Source organism: Rhincodon typus, chromosome 17 (assembly GCF_021869965.1).
Source record: "Rhincodon typus isolate 14 chromosome 17, sRhiTyp1.1, whole genome shotgun sequence".
Lineage (NCBI taxonomy): Eukaryota > Metazoa > Chordata > Chondrichthyes > Orectolobiformes > Rhincodontidae > Rhincodon > Rhincodon typus.
This window is the reverse complement of record NC_063348.1, coordinates 20,476,616-20,482,868: the sequence shown is the minus strand read 5'-3', so window position 1 is coordinate 20,482,868 and position 6,253 is coordinate 20,476,616.

Sequence of the window (6,253 nt, the reverse complement as noted above, 5' to 3'; positions counted from 1 at the left end):
TCTAGGCCCGAAACGTCAGCCTTTCTGCTCCTATGATGCTGCTTGGCCTGCTGTGTTCATCCAGCTCTGCACCTTGTTTTCTCGGATTCTCCAGCATCTGCAGTTCCTACTATCTCTGATCCAAGTCTCAGCCAAATGGTTAAAATTTTCTTCAGGATCCAGGCCGGCATGCCATTGTAGTTGCTGCTGCTATGCGGATTCAAGACAGCAAAAGAGCCCCCCTAGGCCTGAACTGAGTAAGAGAACACATAGGTCGGTATCCAGAAGAGTGCACACCCTGGAAAGGCCACCTATGTCTGGTTTGGAACAGCTAAATTACTTAGCAACTTCCAAATTGGAACCAATCGAAATAAACGTCTGGTTAAGTGTTCATCTGGTTCTCATGGAGGTTGATATCAGCACAGCCATTTCAGTGGTCGCACTGAATTCACTTTGTACTCCAACCTTTAAGTTTGTGCAAGACCTCGGCTAGACTGAGAAACAAGACCAGGGAATATTTACAGATTAAGGTACAACTTTGGTTCTGGTCTCTTGTTAGAAGCAGCTGGTTCTGTTACCACTGATTGTAGTGAAAGGTTCAGGCCCAAGGCTGGTTGGGGCGAAATTGGCTGAGAAAGATTCACCTAGATTGGCACAACATTTTTCGATTGGAAAATGGCTGCCTGAGTGAAGGCCTAATTAAATAGCCAGAAGTTTTTCCGGCACTATCAAAGGAGCCAGGGCCACCTTGCATGTCAACCAGGAAGCAACTCCACAATTCTGTAAGGCTTGCCCGGTGCCATACAGGCAAAAGTAGATAGAGAAATCAGAAGGCTGGAAAGGGAAGGAATCATCAAACCAGTCCAATTTGTGGCCAGACCATTTGTGAAGCTCAACGGGTTGTTATGCCTTTGTGGGGATTTAAAACGAACACAACTTTTTTTTGCAGATTGATAAATACCCAAACCCTTGTGTAGAGGACTCGTACACAAAACTGGCAGGGGGGCTGTCCTGCACAAAGCTGGACATGAACCACGTGTACATGCAATTGAGGTTCAGTGAGAAGTATGCTGCAAATAATACCCATACGTGTTTGTACCAATGTACGAGATTGCCATTTTTTCAATTTTTCAGCAGGCAAAGTTTTACAAGATTTACCTCAGGTCACCATTTATCTAGATGACATACTTATAACAGGGGAGACCAATAAGGAGCACTTAGAGAACTTGGACATAGTCCTCAGACATTTCTCCCAGGCAGTATACACCTTAGGAGGGGAAAATGTGTGTTCAAGGCAGCCAACTGATGTACTTGGGCTACAGAGTTGACAAGACAAGGTTACACCCATTGGAAAATAAAGTGAGGGTGATCAAAGGTGCCCCAGCTCCCATGTCTGTACCGGAGCTTAGGTCTTTTCTTGGATTGGTGAATGATTACAAAAAGATCATATATCACCTGGCCTCCATCCTGGCACCTTTGCATCAACTCCTAAAGAGGGGTCAGCCTTGGAAATAGTCACATAGACAAAACCAGAGCTTTCAGGGAAGTGAAGAAACAGCTATCATCTTCTAAGGTGTTGGCCCTTTGGATCCTAAGCAAGATTTGGTTTTAACATGCGATGTCTCCCGATAATGTATACATCCAGGACTTTGACTAATGTAAAGTATAAATATGCCCAAATGAAGAAGGAAGGTTTAGAAGTCATATTTGGTATCAGGAAGACCCACCAATACCTTTACAGATGTAACTTGTAATAACAAAGAACCACAAACCCCTGCTAGGTCCAGTTAAAGAGGGTAAGGCAGTGCCACCCATAATTTCAGGCCAAATTCAGCAGTGGGCTCCAACACTAAATGCGTATAGTTGCAAGTTAGAACACCATCCAGGAGGCCAAACAGCAAATGCTGATGCATTGAGCCATTTCCCACTGGCAGATATACCACTGTTGGTACCACCACTAGAAGATTCCATAATGGTTTTAAATTTTCTTGACATACTTCCAGTCAAAGCTGACAATATCAAATTTTGGATGCAGAAAGATCTCTTCCTAGCAAAATTGGAACAGCTGGTGGTGAATGGGAAACAAAAGGGCCATCGCAACCAGGATAAAAACCTTTTTGGAACCAGAGAGACCAGATCGCAGTAGAGGACGCCATATTATTATAGAGAGCAAAGTTGATTGTCCTGAGTAATGGTTACTGCCAGACACTGATTGAACTCCACCAGAGTCATCCAGGAGTTTCCAAAATGAAAATGTTGTTGAGAAGTCATGTCTGGTGACCAGGATTAGATACCGACATAGCCGCATTAGTGGGGAAGTGCCCAGAGTGCCAACAAGGACAAAAATTACTGCCAGCAGCTCTGGCACATTCATGGGAATGGTAAACCCTGGTCTCAGTTACCTGTCGACTATGCAGGTCCTTTCATGGGCTCATTGTTCTTAGTCATTGCGGATGCCCACTCAAAGTAACTGGACATGCATTGAGTTCATTCATCGAGCATGCGGACGATGATAGAAGAACTGTTTGCAATCTTTTGCAATATACCGACTCTGGAAGCACATCCACACTTTGAAGGCAGGCTTAAAGAAACAGCTTACATCTTTAGTGGAAACCAAACTGTCCTATTTCCTATTTGATTATAGGGCCACCCCTCATGCAACAACAGATATAGCTCCAGCAGAGTTGCTAATGGGGAGAAGACTCTGCACCAGGTTAAATCTGATCTGCCCAGAACTGGAGTTGGGGGAGGATGGAATGGCATCAAGAATGCTAATGCCAGACACAAGACTCCGATAAGCAACAGACACAGTTTACTCCAGGGGACAAAATTTGGTGTAGGAACCATGGGAATGGCTCTGCATGGGTAAGAGACATAGTGGACACGAGGTCAGGTCCAGTGATGTATAAAGTTCGGGTAGTGTAACGGTCCTGAACAAGGGACGTGGACCATACGAAAGCTGCAAACTTGCAAACAGTGCGGAAGCAATGTGCCTGGCTCCTCTATTGCCTTTCCAACTGTTCTGGAACGCATGGGTTTTCTCACTTCAAGTGTTGAAGATACCTTAGAAACTGAGATAGACACGGTGGATGTCACCACCTTGACACCTTTGCTGCCTGAAGGAGAGAATAATTTCTTCCGAGAGGCTCTGGGCGCAAGAACATAGAACATTACAGTGCAGTACAGGCCCTTCGGCCCTCGATGTTGGGCCGACCTGTGAACCAATCTGAAGCCCATCTAACCTAAAGTATTCCATTATCATCCATATGTTTATCCAATGACCATTTAAATGCCCTTAAAGTGGGCGAGTCTACTATTTTTGCAGGCAGGGCATTCCATGCCCTTACTACTCTCTGAGTAAAGAACCTACCTCTGACATCTGTCCTATATCTATTTAAAGCTATGTCCCCTCGTGCTAGCCATCACCATCCGAGGAAAAAGGCTCCCACTGTCCACCCTATCTAATCCTCTGATCATCTTGTATGTCTCTATCAAGTCACCTCTTAACCTTCTTCTCTCTAACGAAAACAGCCTCAAAACCCTCAGCCTTTCCTCATAAGACCTTCCCTCCATACCAGGCAACATCCTGGTAAATCTCCTCTGCACCCTTTCCAATGCTTCCACATCCTTCCTATAATGCGGTGACCAGAACTGTACGCAATACTCCAAGTGCGGCCGCACCAGTTTTGTACAGCTGCAACATGACCTCATGGCTCCGAAACTCAATCCCTCTACCAATAAAACCTAACATACTGTACGCCTTCTTAACAATGCTATCAACCTGGGTGGCAACTTTCAGTGATCTATGCGCATGGACACCAAGATCTTTCTGCTCATCCACACTACCAAGAATCTTACCATTAGCCCAGTACTCTGTATTCCTGTTACTCCTTCCAAAGTGAATCACCTCACACTTTTCCGCATTAAACTCCATTTGCCACCTCTCGGCCCAGCTCTGCAGCTTATCTATGTCCCTCTGTAACCTACAACATCCTTCTGCACTATCCACAACTCCACCGACTTTGGTGTCATCCGCAAATTTACTAACCCATTCTTCCACGCCCTCATCCAGGTCATTTATAAAAATGACAAACAGCAGTGGCCCCAAAACAGATCCTTGAGGTACACCACTAGTAACTGAACTCCAGGATGAACATTTCCCATCAACCACCACCCTCTGTCTTCTTACAGCTAGCCAATTTCTGATCCAAACCGCTAAATCACCCTCAATCCCATGCCTCCGTATTTTCTGCAATAGCCTACCACGGGGAACCTTATCAAACGCTTTACTGAAATCCAAATACACCACATCAACCGCTTTACCCTCATCCACCTGTTTGGTCACCTTCTCGAAGAACTCAATAAGGTTTGTGAGGCACGACCTACCCTTCACAAAACCGTGTTGACTATCCCTAATCAAATTATTCCTTTCTAGATGATTATAAATCCTATCTCTTATAATCCTTTCCAACACTTTACCCACAACCGAAGTAAGGCTCACTGGTCTATAATTACCAGGGTTGTCTCTACTCCCCTTCTTGAACAAGGGGACAACATTTGCTAGTCTCCAGTCTTCTGGCACTATTCCTGAAGACAATGACGACACAAGAGGCGAGCTACTGTGCATTTTATATACTCCCCGTATCAGAGGCAGAGTTAGAGGAACCTGAACTAGTGCTAAAATGGCCAAGGAGGAGCTACAAAAAAAAACTGGCCTATATTCTTGGACTCAGAGCAGGAGGAATGAAGTGATTGTAACAAGATCAGCCAGGTGAACCTCATAGAATATGAATTCCCTGACTGGGGCAATTAATCTGGTCCAATCAGGGAACCCTGGCTTACAGATAAGAACGGAAGTGTCAGACAGTCTGACATACTGAGAGCTGGCTCTAAGGGACCTGGATCAGTGTCAAAGGTTCACCATGTGCAAGAAAAGGGTGACTTGGTGACAGGATACTAGAATAATTTCAGTGATAAAACCCGGAATAATGAATGAATGAATGTTCTCTTTTATTTTTATGTTTTACAGGATATTTTGACATCACTTTGTAATTAGAAACATTAACACTTCTACATCTCTTTAATAAATCATTGTCTCCCTCAGAATATCTCATCTGAAACATCATTAGTGATGGCATGATGTACAAACTTCAATGGAGCCTTTTGCTGTTTAATGTTTTTAATTGTTGCACTACTCTCTGTGTCTCTATCATTTATTTTTCTTCCAGTTCTGACTCAGTCTCTATCCTAAACGTATTGATGGGATGACTACAGTGAATGAGCTGTAGAAGAAGTTCAAGAAGAAGAAGCATTTTCACTTAGGGAGATTCTAACAGTTTGTAGGAAGCATTCTGAGCAAACTGGAAAAAGACATTTCTAGTCACTTTAGCTAATATTGCTGTTCGAATGAGATTTGCAGACAGCCGAATATCTGAAATCGAGCACTTTTGTCACGTAGGTAATATCCTCTCTTTTTTGCCACATTAATGTAAGACAGTTGTCTTTCTGGCATTAATCACTGAATTCTAGGGACTGTAGCTTTGTCCTGCATTATTTGGTCATTTGCATTGGTGCATAATTTAGGAGCGGGATTAATGCAACTTCTGTCACCAGTCAGTTCCACGCAATCAAACGTTAAGTCTGGCACGTGTGACTGAAGCCCAATTCTATGTCTGCCATCCCAGACCCGTATAATATTACCCCCAAGTAAATCTAGGAAGTTCAGGCAGCAATACAATACTTTACGCTGATTGCTACAAGAGGAAAAGTGATATATCCTTTCTTTCAATTCTTCTCTTTTTCTCCAGAAAGTGTTGGCTCAGGCTGGATCAAGGGACAATGATAGTGCTCTCAGTATTTCAGTGAAACTAAAATTCTTCACAAACATTCCCAGACAGTGGGTAGAGTTAGTAACTTTAAGACTTTCCAGGTGTAGGGAACAATTGCATGCCCCATCCCCACTCTCTGCTGCATTGTCACTCTGATGCACTCTTATGTGGTGGTAAGATTAGAGGTGACCTCTACATTGGAGATGCATCCACATCTGAGTAGGTTTGGAGGTACTACAGCAAGGCCAGCAGCACTAGGCAGCCAGCATCCACACTGCAGGAAGTGGGTGCTGCCGAGATCAGGAGGAAACTGTGAGGGTGCCTCAAAATGGAGGTGCCTACAGGAAGTTCAAAATAAAGAAGCTCAAGAGCTCTTAAGCCCAACAGTATGGAGGGAAAATGCTCCACAGGATTGATTGTAGCCACAACTGGGTTATATTTATCCA